We start from the raw sequence: 19,861 nt of genomic DNA on the forward strand, positions 1-19,861 counted from the left end.
ATTATGAAATTGGATCCTTATTGGAACAAAAATCCTTGAACTAGATCCAAACTTATCAGACTGGAATGGGTTGGATTCCAAGTCTAATCCGATCCATTGACAGCCCTGGTATACTGGCCAAGCTTGAAACCTAGTCTACCCGGCACATTTATATGCTAAATGGGTACCCAATTAAAAAGAATACATCTATTTTCCTTGTTAGGGAGTAAGTCTTCTTCTCTATTAAGTCGCATACAAGGCAAACTTAAGTTTTGTTCAGAAATTTGCCACAGATAACAATTGTCATTTTATATTTACACATACTTGTTTCATTGTGAAGGACACCTCAACAGGGACGATTCTATTCCAAGGACCGAGTGAACATGGCATGTATCCCATTAATCTTTTAACTACATTCCACAAATAAATCCAACCGCCATATTGCTTTTATAGCGTGTGCATTCTTTCATTTAGACCAGGGGAGAACTATGAATATAAGAGGATCACGGGCTTAATTAGGGTATGACACACCCTATATTGGAGGAAAATATACACTCAACACCCCTCTTCACCCATAAGGGTGGAAAGAATCAAACTTGTGACCTATACAAACCTAGCGCTGAGATACCATGTTAACCAATCAACTACTCCATAAAACCGATCTGAGTACAAAAGTAGCAATGACTTAGATAATTTGAAGGAGCTGTTTCCAGATGTTAAAATTGACATGACACTACATCATATTGCGGTTATTGCGATGGTAGAAATGCACTAAAAACGACTACTAGAAGCTGTCGTTTAAACGTCGTTTCATGTAATAAGTAAAAGTTGGGGTGCCGATAGTCATTCTAACAAAAATTTTCAGACAAAAGCTCGACTTCCGTTATTATCGAGCTCTCTTTTCTCACTCCCACTCTCTACTCATCTCTGTCTCTCCTCTCACTCCACTGCTCTTCTCTTTCGCTCTCTCTCTTCTCTCTCTCTTTCTTTCTCTCTCTCGGATCTCTCTTCTCAAATCAACTCTCTAAGTCTTAATCAAGTGTTTCTCTCTCTCTCTCTCTCACTCGATTCTCTCTTACTCAGAATCGATCAATTTTTTTTAATTTTGGAAAGTAAATTGATAGGATTTGTTTTTGGAAAGAAATTGATCGAAAGATCTTCGCTCGATCTCTCACTCACAGAATCTGTGATTTTGAAGACGCAATCAGATTTTAATTTGCAAGTTTTAGGGCTTTGTTCGATCTCCCTCCCTTTGCTTTGTTTATGATCGAATCTTCAGGTATGTTAAAGTTTTTGATTGAATCTAAGATTTTCCTTAATTAATTTAGGATTTCAAATGCTTTGAGGTTTGCATTCAACATTTTAGATTATTCTTGTCTGATTTTGAAGGTTTTCCTTCATATTGTCTTTCCTTCAAATTAATGTGCACCAACTGTTTGTAAAAATTCCTAAGAGAATCAAATCCATTACACGTATGCTATGCTTTGAAATTTCATAGCAGAACATCTCCATAATTAATATGATCTATCTGTTTGTATCTTTTTCTTCCATTTTTGTGGATTTTCTTGAATTGGTCACACCCGTGGTTTTGTTTTAACTTTGAATCATATTTAAGTGATTTGGGATGAAATAAAATGGAAGATAAATTTGAATAAAAAAAAAAAAACTATCCTTATTGATAAATAATTAATCAATTTTTTCTGTTGAACCCAATAAACAGTCTAAGGTGGTCCCAACCTACTTGCATCAAATCAACTCTATCATCTGTAATTAAGCTATTCTTAATTTAACAACTATAATAGTGATTTTCAAGCAACCAAAACAGAATACATCGCTAAACACTTGGTATTTACAGATTTCTTCCTTTATCAATGGATGCTAGTCCCTTATATTGAATAACATTGGTGCATCAAGCCAGTATTCTTAATTTTATTGGACCAAAAGATAACTATAACACATTTCTCATACGAAAATCATCTAATAACCCATGATCCAAAGCTACACTTAAGAATCAACTCCTCATTAGGCTCTAATGACATAACATAACTGCCCCATAATGAAATGAATCTAAAGTGGTTTTAAGGAACCTTTTCAAGAAGTCAACATAACGAGAGAAGCCTACTTCCAAAAGTTAACTACTATTACAAAACTTGATGTTGCATGTATTTCTATGAAAGGGTGAAGCACCCATGTATTGGATTTTGACACTCCACAAACTAGTGCATGACTTCGGTTACATCTTTTAAGATAGTCAGACCCAAGCTTCTAATGGCCTCTACTATCTCAAGAAAATGTATGCATTCCTCACACAACATTTATATAGTTTACTAGACAACCTCTATTCAGAGAAAAGATAAGAGGAGAAGTACAATTTTTTTTTAAATATTGTATGCCAAGTGTTCAAAGAAAGAATTGTTAATTTAGTAACATTTCCAATTAGATATTGCACATTTTCTATGTTTTTTGTTTAATTGCACATTGAAATATCTAAGTTAATCTTCTTGGTGTGGTTCAATTGGAATACTGTCATCATTCAAACACTTACGAGCAATAGAGTTTTCAACTTGCTGAGGAGTACAATTGTCAAAATTTGTGGATTGATTTTGGCTGAAGATAGTCAGAAAATCATCATTAAGAACTTCATTCTCTCTACATTGGGAGTTGAGAGTCAACTAAATTCCACTCTGAAAATTAAGATGCAAGGAAGAATTAAGGATTAAATACAAATTAGGGATATAAAAAAATATTAAAAGTCCAAAATTTTCAGGTAGAAACTATTTTTTCCTATAATCCTGTTTCTAGAAAAGTGAGGTCAGCCTTTATCATGTCTAGAAACATACCAGTCTCATGATTTCCTTTGGATATGAAACCAATTGGTGATTGCAAGTAATGTCTATTAAAATAAATAGGGTGATGTCTAAAGTTTTTTTTTTTTTTTGAGTAGTGATTCATTAATGCAATACACAATGGTCAAAAGTAGTAGGGACCTCGAAAGGGTTGTGAGGCCTGGTTAGTAGAGTTTACAATCTTGGCAATTAAAGGAATAAAATTAAAAATATTTACTTAGCGTACCATTGATTGTAATTTATGCAGCAACAATTAACATTGCAATTTAAAAGAGAAATAGCATAGCAAGTGTCACAATGTACCAAGACGCATCTTTCTCTTTTAGTGAAGTTGGTTTGTTGGTGGCATTGACTTAACAATGAGTTAACTTAGCTCATATTGAAAATTTTCAATTAGCTTACTAATAACACTTACAAACACTTTTGATTGAGTCAAATTCAATTTTCTTTTTTTCTTTTTGTTCTTTCAAACACTTTTGATCTCTTATCTTGTTCTCATTACGTCCCTCAATGGAGTATCTTTTCTTAATATGGATTCCTTTCTTGCCTCAAAACAGAAATGTTTTAAAGGCTGGTATCTAACTCTTTTAAGTGGGATTTGTCAGTTCACTTACTGAGTCTGTAGTTCTGGATGTGGTGTCTTCCAGCTTTAGATACGACTTCTCAAACTACTCCCTTGTACAACTTTAGAATATAGAACTACTAAATTCCTGCCTTTTTTTATATATAGAGTTGAATATTCACAACTTTTTGTTTTATGTTTAGATTTTCTGCGCAAAATGCAAGCTACGAGATGCTTTTCCAAAAACTGACATTATACTGTGTGACGGGACTTGCAATTGTGTTTTCCACCAGAAATGTCTGGAACCTCCATTAGCTACTGAAAATTGTAAGTGATTCTTCTCAATTCAGCTAGCTTCTCAGGTGCAGTTGTTAGGGATTGGGTCTATTATTGGCCTATTAAATTCTCGTGTTCAACATCATGATGTATGTGATGCCCTTAAATTATGTCACTCTGGTACTTCAGATTTGCTATTCTTGCTTGATGAAACTTACTTTTTAGTGAATGGATGATAATTCAGTTCCTCCTGGAGATCAAGGTTGGTTTTGCAAACAGTATATGGCAGGTGTGAGTTACAGTAAACACATTCAATAACTTGTTGTTTATTTTTTCTGCTCTATTTTTCATCAAGTGCCCTTCAACTATTTGGGTTGGTGACAAGAATCCTAATCCTCCATTTAAATCACTTTGTTGAGAGAGAGTGTCACTTGTTCATCATCAAAGCCACATCGCAAAAATTATCTATCCGCAAAACAAATGTTTTCCTCTATTCAACTTAGTATAAACTCATGTATTATGTTAATTCTAGTGTGTTTATCCCCTTTTCATCTTTCTATCATCCTTTTTAGGGCCTTCAACTTGCACTAAAGCGCTCTTTCTCAGTAATGGCATAATTGGTTTAAGATGTTATTGTCTCACTTACTTTTAAGATTAGTCCTGATAAAGCTTTTAGTTCGATCTCAAGGACTTTCTTAGAGAATCTAATGGGTCAACCAATCATTAGATTCCCAGCTTGTACACTAATTTTTCTATAAAATTTCCTACTTAGCAAAAAAAAAACAAGTGTTTCTGTCGTGCATGCCCAAGTTATCTTAATTAAGTCATTTTATCCCCTCTTTGGGCTACTTAGATTATCTCAGATCTGCACATTTCTGATTTTGTCCTGCTTAGTATTTCCACTTACTTATATTCTGTTGTGCATTTCCTTACCATCAATCTTTACTTGCACCTCTTCCCATTATGTGTCCTTATTTTTTACTGTTGTATTAATTATAAAATTAATTATATTTTCAAAGAAGCAACTATGGTTCCTGATGATTCTCAAGATGATGATTATGATCTGGAAGGAAATTTAAAGAGCTTTAGCTGAAGTAGAACAAGCACTGAAGAGAACATGTCTGATGATGCAAGTAGTTCAGTTGGCCTGTTTTTGACATCTGAAGCATTCAGTTATACATGCACACATTTGGAGGAGGATTGCTGAGTCTGGAGCAGCCAGAGAATTGTCAGATCAGCAATGTGCCCATTAATTTGTTGTTACATTGTTGGGTCTTCAATTGGATCTCACATATTCTTTTTAATAAAAAAATTATTACATTGAAATGGATAATAGAAACGATGATACAACCTCAATTTGCACTTTTTAGCTATTGAATTTTTATTTTTATTTATAAATAATAATAAAAAACGACAGTCAGTGATTGTTGTATATGATGTATTGCATTTGTAAATAAACGACTATCAAAGACAGTTGTTTTAACTGTCACTTTTCCGACTGTCAAAAACAGTCATTTTTTCTGACTGTCACAAATAGTTTTAACTGTCGTATTTTCCGACTGTTTTGGGCTATCGCAATTAAAAAACCACTCTTTTTAAAACGACCCCTTCTGCGACTGTAGCGGCAGTCGTTTTTGGCGCATTATGACGTAGAGCCAATCCCCCTTTTGTTTTTAAATGCAGGCTGTATGATCTAACGGGGGTTTCCCCTGACCGACAAAAGATTATGATTAAAGGGGGCTTATTGAAGGTATGGAAGAGTTCTATATGATACGGCCAAGAAAATTGTGCAGAATTCTCATTGTGTGCCCTCAGTTTATGTTTTAGATAATTTGTTCGAACATATTGAGACATTCTCTTTAATGCAGGATGATGCGGATTGGTTAGCTTTAGGACTGAAAGAGGTGACTTCTCTATTCAGAATTTGAAACTTCAAAATCCTTAATTTGGACTTGTATAATCTGTTACTAACCATAGATTAACTGGTAACAAAAACGAACAGCGCCCGAGGCCAATCTTCTTTGGCATATTTTATTTTAGTTATTTATCTACTTAGGTGCCTATTAATGCTCCAATTCTACTTGCTTTGACTATCAGGGTCCTATTAAAGGATAAACCTTCTCATACCCATGCATGTAGAAAGGTATATCTTGCTTTGTGAATCTATTCAAGACTAGGTCATTATAAATTACAAGTTTTTTCAAAAATCCTCCTATTCAAAATTTTCCTCGCACTATTCACCTATTTTTTCCAAAATTCTTTTCTTGTCATTGACAATCCATGGCTCTAGTTGCCTCTTTTGATCAATGATTACAGTGTCATTGTTTATTGAGCGTAGTAACAGAGAGAAGAAAAGCTATTGTTTTGTTCTTATTATTAAAAAATGAAGCAGATACATCAAAATATATAAGCAAGACGTTGAACAGAAAATCTCAACCTCCTAACAAACATAACAAAACCCACAAATCTAGGACCTAATTAATCAATTGAATTTGGAGATTTTATTCCAGATTATTCGGTTGCTTTATTGAATAGAAAAATATCCTAACATCCTAACTGATTCCTAATATTTCAACACCCCCCCTGTGGTCAAGTTGGAGCATAGATGTTAGTCATGCCCAACTTGTCTATGGGATATATGAACTTCTTAGGTCTAGGCAAACTTTTGGTTAAGACTTCAATTGTTTGTTGTGTTGTGGGTGAAAGCGCCCTCGATCCATAAGTTGCGGATCCGCATTTTGGTGTTTGGGAGTCGCCACCTAGTTATTAGGGTCTGGGAACCAAAACATCGACTCTAAATAGATAATAAAAAAAAAAAGCATTAATCTACAAAAGAACAGATCCGGGGATCATATTACGGGGTTGGAAGGTGTTAGGCACCAATCCCGCCCGGCAAACGTCGGTCTCTACTTTTCCCAAAAATTATTACATTGCTAAAAACGACCTAAACAAAATAAAAATAAAATAAAAACCTAACTTACCCGGGGGATTGCGACAATTGGTTCCCTTAGAGCTGGTGGAGAGCGTCCTTGTGTGAGTTTTCCTACTTTTTCTCTATCACTAGATCCACTTTCGATCTTCAAGATGAGGTACTTTCTGTTAGTACCATGTGTTGTCAATTACAAGGATAGTCGTGTGATGTCATGATGTAACTACTAGAAACATTGTTGTGTATTCATAACTCAACGACAAATCCAAAATATATCAAAACCAATCAAGGTCAAGGGACATCATCTCCCGTGGAGCATCAGAACAGGTATATCTCAAGGGGATCAGAGGCTGTCGGCAGGAGTAAAGGATCCACCGCCAGCCACCGACCGAATATTTTGAGATATCTTCTATTGGTGGCAGGAGCTCTAATCTGTCGGTCCCACCGATAGAATATTCATCGGTCCCACCGATGAAGATCTTGACGGTTCCACCGATTATCCACCGACAAAGTAACATGGGATACTTTCTATCGGTGGCAGAAGAACAATCCTGCCGGTCCCACCGATATTTTAGGCATCGGTTCCACCGAATAACACTTTATCGGTCCCACCGTCATCCACCGCCAGAACTAATGAAGGAGTTTTCATTCAGTGGCAGAAACATACTCCGAGCGGTTTCACCGTAAAAGTACTCATCGATCCCACCGATGAAGCTTGGAGGTTCCACCGTCAGTGCTGCCGAAAACGCGAAACGGTAAGATTTTCGACCGTTATGATTGGTCGGTGCCACCGTTGGAATTCAGGTGCCACCGACAGAAAGCCGTTAAGAGCTCTTCCTTTAAAAGAAAAGCACTAGGCCTCTTCTGTGTTTGATCAACAACTTCGAAGTTCAGCCCAAGCCAATAAGCATACTTTAAAAGGCTTAACGAAGGAAGAAGAGTCGTGAAGGGTAATCAAAATCATGCATACCAAACCATCACGTCTTAGTTGATCAAGCTCTACTTACTCCACCCTTCGAGAGTTGCAGTCTAACATCGAGCGAGGCAAGAAGCCATTGTTGAAGGGAGTAATGAAGAACCGAAGAACAACACACTCACTTCAATTGTCATAACTGTGAGTTTGATTGTTCGTATCTTAAATTCTGAAAATACACTTGTAATAGTTCACTTGATTTCTTCTTCAAAATCAAGCACTTGATTGAGTTGCAGACTCAAGTTGAGTGACAAAGGTTACTGAGTTTCCTAAGTATAAAACTCAAGGATTTTGAGTGGATGTGGTCCATTCAATCGTAGGGTGCGGAATTAACCCGAAAAATTCTGTGTGCGGTTTAAGGTGAACCAAAAACCTCAGTATTAGTGGATACCAAAGAACCATCAATTTGGGTTCTCTTGGGAGTGGATGTAGGCACGGGTGCTGAACCACTATAAATCGTGTGTATCATATTCTGTCTCAGATTCTCTTATCTTTATGTCAATTTGGATGCATATCATGACTGATCATATCTTGCATGAATATCTTGCTACATGAATGTTTTAGTGGATGCTCCCTGACATTAAAATTTATTCACATCCCAACATTCACATTCAGTAGAATTTTAAATTAGTCCTATTCACCCCCCCTTTAGGTCACCATCGTGTCAAAGCTGGTAATATCATTTGGTATCAGAGCGGGTTGCTCTATAAAGGTCTAACCACCCTGAGTGATCCGTGACCTTTCACCATGTCTAGAGCCGATAAATGGTCCTCGGCTCGTCCACCCATGTTCGAAGGCATTAAGTATGCCTTCTGGAAGAATAAAATGATGATATACATCAACTCACTAAGTAGAGATGTGTGGGACATGATTGAGGAAGGTTGGGAACCTCTCGTTGACATCATCGAAGTAAATGGTGTCACTACGTCTGTTTCGAGACCATCAAGGAAATGGACAGAACAGGATAAAATAGACAGTAGCAACAATTACAAGGCTCTAAATGCCATTACGAGTGCCATTTCCGACGATGAATATCAACGGATATGCACGTGTCAGTCGGCTAAGCAAGCATGGAAAATTCTAGAAGCCGCTCACGAAGGCACAAGTATAGTGAAAAAATCCAAACTTCAAGAGTTCTACGCACGTCTAAGTGACATCTGCAACTCTATGTTTTATGTAGGTGAAACCATCCCTCAAGGTAGAATTTGTGCAAAAATCCTAAGATCCCTACCCAAGAGGTTTGCCTCTAAGGTCACCTCAATTGAGGAATACCGAGATGTGGAAGCAATGACCGTTGAGGAACTTATGGGGTCTCTCACTACCTTCGAACTCCATCTCGAGGGGCCTCCCTCAAAAGGGAAGACTCAGGTCCTAAAGACATCCTCCTCAAAGTCTACATCCAAGCGAACATCGCATATCGGATCTCAATCCTCCTCCCATGATCATAAGAAGATATCGATTGAAGAGGATAAAGAGACTGACTCGGATAAGGAAGACTTAGCCCTGTTAGCCTCAAGATTTCAAAAATTCTTCAAAAGAGGAGGACCAGGTAACACTAGTAGACGTAATCATCCGATAGATAGACATGCGCCTGTAGGAAGAACCATGTCTAAACCAAGGGAAGATACTGAGTGCTACACATGTGGCGGTCGTGGTCACTACTCAAATGTGTGCCCCTCTAAACCCAAATCCAAAGGTCTACCTAGACCTAAGAATAAGGGCACAACAATGGCTGCTAAGGCCACATGGGATGACTCTGAAGAATCTGGAGACGAAGAAGAACTAGGGTCTCTATCAGATAATGAAGATCAAGACACTCTTCGAATCCTTATGGCTTCTACCACTGTCAACATTCCAGATGGCGATGAACTTGAAGGAGATCTGGACTGTGAAAGTCAGAATCGCTCCATGGTCACTTCTTCCTCTGATGAAGAAGGAGAAGATGAGGACAGTGATGAACTTGAACTCCAATCTGCATTTGACCAACTGTTCGTTAGTCATGTAAAACTGACCAAAAAACATAGTCGAGAAAAACTCCAAAAAGAACAGTGGCATGCCCAATATGAGGAAATGTGCAAGGAAAAACTCTCCTTAGGACTTGAATTAGAAGGTATTAAGACTCAGCTCTCTACAACCTTAGAAAGACAGTCTAGCTTGCTCTCTACATCTGAGACAGTCCTGATTGAGAAAGAGGAGATGGTAAAAAATCTTCAACAACTCAAGAATCTCCTCTCGATGGCCAACTCCACAATAGCTCGTCTAAACTTAGAATTAGTCAATCTCCGTGATTTCGAAAAAAAATAAAGTTACGTCGATAGACTGCAAAAACAAAATGCTAGACTTGAGTATAACTACACTCATGGTAGCTTGGAGTTACAAAAACTTCTAGGAGTGCAAAAATCCTATGGAGATAAAGGAGGAATAGGCTATGACAGTTATACTTCTGCATCACCTCCATCTCCTCCTACTCTGCACATGGAGAGTCATCAAACACTCAGAAAGACTCCAAAAAGATTATCACATGCAACTTCTGTGGTAGAACGGGCCACATGAAATTTGAATGTATCAAATACAAAACTATCTACACCGCAACCTCTCAGACCTCTATTGGAAAATCTTTATCGGTTGAACAGAAGAAGCATGATAAGGGAAAGAATCCGTTGGTGAATAAAGTTGAAAAAACAAAGAAAGAAAAGTCACCAAAATGGAAGGGAACAAAGAATTCATCTTCTCCCAAACAAAACAGCAATATTGGGGAACTCTTCAAACAGATTGCCTATCTAAATCTAAAAGCTAAAGCTCTTGCTGAATCTAGTATGGGTAATCAAAGTGGAAGAAGGTACAAAATGAAAAATCCTTCCTCAAAGTCACCCAAGAAGGGTAGGTCCCCTAAGATAAGCTCACCTAGTAAGGAGGACTCTCCTACCAAATACAATCCCCCCAAGACGAATTTACAATGGAAAGTCAAAAATGGGGACAACAAGTGCCTTGTAATTCACACAGCCCTCAAAGCTGGGAATCATTCACGTTGGTATCTTGATAGTGGTTGCTCCCGACACATGACGGGGACCGAAGTCAATTTAGCCACTTGGTTGATTTTGATGGAGGATCAGTCACTTTTGGTGATGGCAGCACCGCTAGGATTATTGGGCGAGGAACTGTCAGTGGCCATGGATTGCCCACGGTGGAAAATGTATTGTACGTAGATGATTTGAAACATAACCTTCTTAGCATATCCCAAATTTGTGATAAGGATCACCGTGTGAGCTTCAATCGTGAAGTATGCGAGATCTCCACGCCGAATGGAGAAATTATCATGAGAGGCCTTCGCACTTCTGATAACTGCTATGTTATCGAGAATTCAAGAGATACCACAGTTAGTAACATGGCTCAAATTGATGAAGTTCAGTTATGGCATCAACGTCTGGGTCACGTTCACTACAAGAACCTGTTTAGACTTGCCTCGAAAGGGTTAGTCAGAGGATTACCCAAATTGGGTAAACAAGCAAGAGATGTCTGTGGGGAATGTCAAATTGGTAAACAAATTCGAAGTACCCATAAAAAGACAACCACTCTCGCAACCTCGAAATCCCTTGCGCTCTTACACATGGACCTTGTAGGTCCCACTAAAGTACAAAGTCTAGGAGGAAAGAGACATTTCTTGGTGATCGTTGATGATTACTCTAGATTCACCTGGGTTGCGTTTCTAAGAGAAAAATCAGATACTTTCGATGAATTCAAAAAGATCATAACGCGTATCCAAATAGAAAAGGAATCTGCTGTTGGTAGAATAAGAAGTGATCATGGTGGAGAGTTTGAGGATAGTCGATTCACACAATTCTGCGATGATCATGGAATTCGACATGAATTTTTCGCTCCGAAGACCCCTCAGCAAAATGGAGTTGCCGAGAGAAAGAATCGCGTTCTTCAAGAAATGGCCACAGTCATGCTACACAGTAAACATCTTCCTAAAAGTCTGTGGGCCGAAGTTGTAAACACTGCCTGTCACATCATCAATAGAGTATATCTCCGAGCAGGCCTGAATAAAACAGCATATGAACTATGGAACAACAAAACTCCGAGTGTTAAGCACTTTAGGGTATTCGGGAGCAAGTGTTATGTCCTTAGAGATAGGGAACATTTGGGAAAGTTTGATTCAAAAAGCGATCCAGCAATTTTTTTGGGATACTCCTCAAACAGTCGAGCTTTTCGAGTATTCAATCAGAGGACCTCCACACTTCAAGAATCCATAAATGTGGTGATCGATGATCAACCCATTCAGGAGAATGGTTCCTCTGACACTGAAGGTGAGGACGAGGGAGTGTTCCCTCTTACATCCTTGCCAGCCCCAACGTCTCTAGTTCCAGAAACACTACCTGTTGTCAAGGGTCATCCCTCCAGTCAAATCCTTGGAGATCCTCACATCGGAGTAAAAACCCGACGGCAACTTGAGACGTTAAATAGTCATCTTTGCTTCACATCCAAGTTGGAACCCAAAAATGTTGATGAATACTGGATCCAAGCCATGCAAGACGAACTTCTTCAATTTCATAGGAATCAAGTTTGGCAGCTCGTACCAAGGCCATCTGACAAGAATGTCATTGGGACTAAGTGGATTTATAAGAACAAATCGGATGAACTTGGCAATGTTGTCCGCAATAAAGCTCGTCTGGTTGCACAGGGCTACTTTCAGATTGAGGGGATTGACTTTGATGAAACCTTTGCCCCGGTGGCAAGACTTGAGTCAATTCGGATTTTGATGTCCATTGCATGTGTGTTGAAATTCAAACTATTCCAGATGGACGTTAAGAGTGCATTTCTCAATGGCTTCTTAGATGAGGAAGTCTATGTTGAACAACCAAAAGGATTTGTTGATCCCAAACATCCTCACCAAGTATTCAGATTGAAAAAGGCTCTCTATGGTCTCAAACAGGCCCCCCGCGCCTGGTATGAAAGACTGACTCAGTTTCTGCTCAGTCATAAATTTGTTAGGGGGAGCGTTGATAAAACACTGTTTGTTCAAAGAATTGGTGGCGACACTCTCATTGCTCAAATCTATGTAGACGACATTGTGTTCGGATCCACCGCCGAAGGCTTGGCCCAAAAATTTGCTCACCTTATGCAATCCGAATTCGAAATGAGCATGGTTGGTGAACTCAGCTTTTTCCTGGGATTGCAAATTAAACAACTCGAGAATGGCCTGTTCATTTCTCAGACTAAATATGCGCGAGATTTGGTAGATCGATTTGGCTTAAAGTCTGGTAGAACACATCATACTCCTATGAGCACCACTCTTAAACTTTGTAAAGATCCTTCAGGTAAAAGTGTAGATGAGCATCTTTACAGGAGTATGATTGGTAGCCTTCTCTATCTTACAGCCAGTAGGCCCGATATCTCTTACAGTGTAGGCACTTGTGCCCGTTTTCAAGCAGATCCTAAGGAATCTCATCTCCTAGCTGTTAAGAGGATTATCAGATACATCGCCGGTACCACGGAAAATGGCCTCTGGTATCCATTTGATTCCTCGTCCATCATTGCCGGATACACCGATGCTGACTGGGCCGGCAACATGGATGATCGAAAATCCACCAGTGGTGGTTGTTTCTACATCGGGAACTGTTTAGTTGCCTGGCATAGTAAGAAGCAAAGTTCCATATCTCTTTCAACTGCTGAGGCTGAGTACATTGCCGCTGGCAGCTGCTGTGCTCAACTTCTTTGGATGAAGCAGATGCTCGCGGACTATGGGATATCTCAAGATACGATGAGCCTCTTATGCGATAACACCAGTGCCATCAATATCTCGAAGAATCCGGTCCAACACTCTCGCACTAAACATATTGACATTCGGCATCACTTCATTCGTGAACTTGTTGAAGCACACACCATCTGCTTGGAATATATCCCGACTGAAAATCAACTTGCTGATATCTTCACCAAGCCCCTCGATTCCTTACGGTTTGATCACCTTCGGAAATCTATTGGGGTCTGCTCATTGTGAGCAGGGCCTATGTGCTCTCGGGATGCCAAAATAAAAATAAAAAAAAAAAATAAAAATAAAATAAAAAATAAAAATAAAAAAAGGTGTGAATTCTGGAGCAATTGTCGGTGGCAGAATGAGCACTTTGTCGGTTCCACCGCCAACTTACTCATCGGCAGATATCGGTGGCACCGACAGAACGCGACTCTTCATTTTTTTTAAATTTCCTTTACTCCTTTTATTCTCCCTTCGCGCCCTTTCACTTCCCTCCCTGTTCCATTGTTCCCTCTCCCTCTTGCTTCGTCTTCTTCCTTCTCCTTTCTCTCTCTCTCTTGTTGCTTGCCACCATGCTGCTTCTCCTAGCCCTGCTGTCCCTGCTCTCCGTTGGGCTCCTCAGTACCCTAATGGCGCGTCGTCGCCAAGCGCGACCTCCTCCAGCCCAACGAAATGTTCGAAGCAAGCGTGCTTCAACATCCACTGCCCCGCCATCCTCCTCATCGTCTTCCTCTGCTGAGGCCGACGCCTCAGATGACGAGGATGCTGATCTGCCTCCTCCACAGGGCTCTCGACATCCTCCTTCGTCCGATGTCGGCATTGACGATGACCAACGCCAATATATCGAGCGCTTGCAATCTCTTCGCGACCGCCCCATCGTCTGTGAACGACGCGTGGATCTCACCGTGGTGCACCCCTTTGGCCTTCCTGATCTACTACATCAGATGGGGTGGGAGGCCCTTCTGGACCTTGGAGGTGATGTGTTTCCTTCGCGGGTCCGTCGCTTCTATGCCAGTATTGTGGACTCTCGTGACTTTCCTCCATCTCTGGATGTGGTGGCATTCGGCACGCCCACTCAGATCAGCACTCACGTTACGGCTGCCACCATTGCCTCCATCTTGGGTATCACTTGCACCTATGTCAGCCATCCAGATCCCATTTCCGACCTAGGGTCTCGTCGGAACGCCTATATGGATGTACTCTGTGGACGTCGGGACATCCAGTGGGTCAAGGACAGTGCAATTCGTGGCACAGATCTTCTACCAAGGTATAGGCTTCTTCACAAACTGTTTACCTCGAATCTCTATCCGCGTGCTGGGAACAAGACCGACGTGGCCATGCACATGGCTGATACTCTGTACTGTGTTGCTACCAGTCAACCCATGTGTCTTGCCACCTATCTTCTTCATACGATTGTCGGTTTTGCACGGTCCGGCCGGTCCTCCGGTAACCTTCCCTATGGCCACCTCATTTCCCAATTGGCTGTTTATTGTGGTCTTCCGGCGGACACCAGTCCAGTGATTCATGAAGACCGGTTCACGGCTGCAACTCTCTCCAAGATGCGGATTGTCCTTCCAGATGCACCTCCTCCACCTCGCTCTGCCCGTCGGACTGCCACTCCACCTCCTTCGGAGACACCCACTCCACCTCCGCCTCCCCCCTCCGATTATGAGTCTCGGTTAGCTGCTTTGGAAGCCGGCCAGCTTCATTTGGTCCAAGGGCAAACTCGTCTGGAGTCGCGCCTCAAGAAGATGAACCGCTATCTCAAGACTCTTATTCGGGCTTGTGTACCCGGGCACACCACCTCCGATGACAGCTCTAGCAGTGCTTAGTTCTTTTTGTTACATTTCTCTGCTATTTTGTTGTTGGTTACATTGGTCAGGCTGTCTATAACATATCCTGTATTTCTCTATCTTTTGTACCTCCTCAGGTTTCTAATGAATATGTGGTTCTGATTATGCATGTTTTCTTTTTGGCATTTTACTGTTGTGCTTCTCTACCACTGTTGTTAGTTGCCTTGACTGTTGGCCTTGGGGTGTTGCCCCCCCCTTTGTCAACCACTGACAAAAAGGGGGAGAAGGAATCCCACCTGTGAACACTTGTTTGAATGCAGGAATATATGATCACTGCAAGGAGTAAGGGGAGATATCTGCGTGTCTTGTAATTGAAAATGTTTGTGCAATCTCCAAGAGCTCTCTTGCTTTGGAATAATATATATCCTGTATGCTTATAGTAATATATATTGTGTAAAATCCTTTTGGGCTCTTCATGGTGATTATTTTTTCAAAGGGTCACAGTTGGCATTCTAGGATTGGTTTTGTCTTGTAATTGACAAGGGGGAGATTGTTAGTACCATGTGTTGTCAATTACAAGGATAGTCGTGTGATGTCATGATGTAACTACTAGAAACATTGTTGTGTATTCATAACTCAACGACAAATCCAAAATATATCAAAACCAATCAAGGTCAAGGGACATCATCTCCCGTGGAGCATCAGAACAGGTATATCTCAAGGGGATCAGAGGCTGTCGGCAGGAGTAAAGGATCCACCGCCAGCCACCGACCGAATATTTTGAGATATCTTCTATCGGTGGCAGGAGCTCTAATCTGTCGGTCCCACCGATAGAATATTCATCGGTCCCACCGATGAAGATCTTGACGGTTCCACCGATTATCCACCGACAAAGTAACATGGGATACTTTCTATCGGTGGCAGAAGAACAATCCTGCCGGTCCCACCGATATTTTAGGCATCGGTTCCACCGAATAACACTTTATCGGTCCCACCGTCATCCACCGCCACAGAACTAATGAAGGAGTTTTCATTCGGTGGCAGAAACATACTCCGGCGGTTCCACCGTAAAAGTACTCATCGGTCCCACCGATGAAGCTTGGAGGTTCCACCGTCAGTGCTGCCGAAAAACGAACGGTAAGATTTTCGACCGTTATGATTGGTCGGTGCCACCGTTGGAATTCAGGTGCCACCGACAGAAAGCCGTTAAGAGCTCTTCCTTTAAAAGAAAAGCACTAGGCCTCTTCTGTGTTTGATCAACAACTTCGAAGTTCAGCCCAAGCCAATAAGCATACTTTAAAAGGCTTAACGAAGGAAGAAGAGTCGTGAAGGGTAATCAAAATCATGCATACCAAACCATCACGTCTTAGTTGATCAAGCTCTACTTACTCCACCCTTCGAGAGTTGCAGTCTAACATCGAGCGAGGCAAGAAGCCATTGTTGAAGGGAGTAATGAAGAACCGAAGAACAACACACTCACTTCAATTGTCATAACTGTGAGTTTGATTGTTCGTATCTTAAATTCTGAAAATACACTTGTAATAGTTCACTTGATTTCTTCTTCAAAATCAAGCACTTGATTGAGTTGCAGACTCAAGTTGAGTGACAAAGGTTACTGAGTTTCCTAAGTATAAAACTCAAGGATTTTGAGTGGATGTGGTCCATTCAATCGTAGGGTTGCGGAATTAACCCGAAAAATTCTGTGTGCGGTTTAAGGTGAACCAAAAACCTCAGTATTAGTGGATACCAAAGAACCATCAATTTGGGTTCTCTTGGGAGTGGATGTAGGCACGGGTGCTGAACCACTATAAATCGTGTGTATCATATTCTGTCTCAGATTCTCTTATCTTTATGTCAATTTGGATGCATATCATGACTGATCATATCTTGCATGAATATCTTGCTACATGAATGTTTTAGTGGATGCTCCCTGACATTAAAATTTATTCACATCCCAACATTCACATTCAGTAGAATTTTAAATTAGTCCTATTCACCCCCCCCCCTCTAGGTCACCATCGTGTCAAAGCTGGTAATTTCACTTTCCTCCTAGATCTGAGTATTTTCTAGATGTTTTGGGTGTTTTGAAGGTATCCAGGTGTTTTTTAAGTACAAACTAGGGTTTCGATGTTAGATAGGGAGCTAGGACTTCGGATTTAGGATTTTGGAAGGCTTGGGGGTGTTTCTGACCTCTTTTTCCTAGGGTTTCTCTTTACCTTCAAAATTGGATTGTGGAGGCTTATATTTATAGAGTTTTTTGAAGTCTTTCAATTCAACTAAGTCTCTTTAAAATTATAAAAATACCCCTCATAGGAATTTAATAGGGGTATTTTTGTAATTTTGATGAATTTTATGAAAATTGACGAAACAGTTTATTTGATTTTAATTTGATGTTTTATATGTTCGAAAGAGTTTTCCTAAGCGTAACATAGGCTCTAGGGATGTTTTGATATTAGGGGTATTTTGGTAATTTGGTCATTTTTAGCAATTTTTCTCGTAAAACTTCTTTTTGTTTTAAAATGATGATTTCTAGGTTTTAAGTCATATTTTCCTAGTGTAGCGTGATTTCTAAAGTTTTACTTGCTTGAGATACCTTATTCGAATTTCTGAAACATATATAGTAATAAATAAAAAATATTAGAATATTCATCCATCATTGGGAACCGTCACAATCAGGTTGACAAGTTGATTAATTAGGCAACTGCAAAAATGGGTTGTTTACAGTAGGAAGAAATGGTATGCAAATTATGCCATGGTCCAATTTCTCCTTGATAAAGTTTCGAACAATTTCAATATGCTTCGTGTAATCATGTTGAACTGGGTTGTGTACTATACTAATAGTTACCTTGTTTTCACAAAATAGTTTCATAGGTGAGTCAACATCCAATCTTAATTCCTTTAGAATCCGCTGTAACTAGAGTATTTCTCAAACTCCATGTGCCATAACTCGATATTTTGCCTCTACACTACTTCGAGCCACAACATTATACTTTTTGCTCCTCTAAGTAACTAAATACCCCCAAAGAAACGTGTAATAGATTGAGGTGGATCTTCTGTTTGTCACTAAACCAACCCAGTTTGCATCTGTATACACCTCTATACTTCTTTGTCCACCCTTTTTTAACAAGAGACATTTTCCTAGATTGCCTTTAAGGTACCTCAAAATGTGATAAACTACTTCCAAATGTTCCTTGCAAGGCGAGTGCATGAACTAACTTACTACATTGATTGCGAAGGCTATATTTGGTCTTGTGTGGGAAAGATAGGTCAATTTTCCAACAAGACGTTGATATCTTCCTACATCCACTGGAGCACCTCCTGTTTTCTCCCCCAACTTCTTATTTGGATTCATAGGAGTGTCACTCAGTTTACATCCAGTCATCCCGGTTTCTTGGAGTAAATCCATGACGTATTTTCTTTGGGATATCATTATTACATTCTTTGATCTAGCAACTTCCATACTTAGGAAATATCTCAGCTGTCCCAAATCTGTAATTTCAAATTTAGCTGCAAGACCTTGCTTCAATCAAGCTATCTTTGTCTCATCATCTCCTATCAAAATGATATCATCCACATAGACAATTAGAATTGCTATCTTATCATTACAGAAATACTTAATGAACATTGTATGATTGAATTGTCCATGGTTGTATCCTTGGTTCTTCACAAACTTTGTAAACCTCTCAAACCAAGCTCTTGAGGACTGTTTCAGTTCATACAAAGACTTCTTCAATCTACATACCTTGGTTCCAAATTTATCTTCCAAACCAAGTGGAGCTTCCATGTACAGTTCTTCCTCTAAATTTCCATTGAGAAAGGCATTTTTTACATGTAATTGATGTAAAGGCCACTCCAAGTTCGCAGCAATAGATAAGAGAATCGTACCGTATTCAATTTTGCTACCAGTGCAAAAGTCTCTTGATAATCGATCCCATATGTTTGAGTGAAACCCTTTGCGACTAGCCATGACTTGCAGCGTTCTAAGGACCCATTTGAGTTGAATTTCATTGTGAATACTCATTTATATCCAACTGGTATTTCCCCTCTTGGTAAGTCTGCCTTCTTCCATATACTATTCTTCTCTAGTGCCTCCATTTCTTCAAAGACAGCCTTCGTCCATTCAGGAACACCTAAAGCCTCATGTATGTTCTTAGGAACATCCACACCTAACACTTGAATGAAAGAAATGAAGAAGAAAGATTTTTATAAGACACATACTTTAACATAGGATACAATGGACACTTGGTACATGATCTTTCTTTTTTTTCTAAAGGCAATTGATACATTGAGATCATCAGAATTAGGAGTAGATGAGTTTGGCTTGGACCAATTACCTTGACTCAACGGGACTATATTTTCTGGATGTACTTCAGTCAGATGATTGACTTTGCAAGGGAACTGTTTTTTCTCCACCTTATTTATATTTGTGCCGTGAATAGACTAGCTCAAATTTGGTTATGTTCTAATGTTAATATCACTTGCTATTGGCATTAAAGAGATCATTTGAAGAGAAGCAAAAACATGGGTTCTCAAAGCAAAACAAAATATTTGTATTTTAAAGTGAGAAACATGAAGAGAAAACAAGCATGATCGAAGATTCATTCGAATAATTCCCAAGCAGTCCAAACCCAATCCCTAAAAACCCAGTCCTGTACCAACCCCAAACGGTCCCTAACTGCATCCCTTTCTTACCCAAGAATAATTTCCACATTCCCCGAAATCAGTCCCAAGACAATTCCTTATCCACCTCT

At 39.8% G+C, this 19,861-nt stretch overlaps 1 long non-coding RNA gene across 1 annotated transcript; it reads left to right on the top strand.

Moving 5' to 3' along the window:
* The first annotated feature begins 667 nt into the window (after positions 1 to 667).
* Positions 668 to 5,204, top strand: LOC147406156 (uncharacterized). Its single transcript, XR_015175770.1, has 3 exons — positions 668 to 1,258; positions 3,591 to 3,714; positions 4,683 to 5,204. It is a non-coding gene; the product is annotated as an uncharacterized LOC147406156 (long non-coding RNA).
* Positions 5,205 to 19,861: the final 14,657 nt, after the last annotated feature.

This window comes from Akebia trifoliata, chromosome 3, assembly GCF_017979445.1.
Source record: "Akebia trifoliata isolate Shusen 1 chromosome 3, ASM1797944v1, whole genome shotgun sequence".
Taxonomy (NCBI): domain Eukaryota; kingdom Viridiplantae; phylum Streptophyta; class Magnoliopsida; order Ranunculales; family Lardizabalaceae; genus Akebia; species Akebia trifoliata.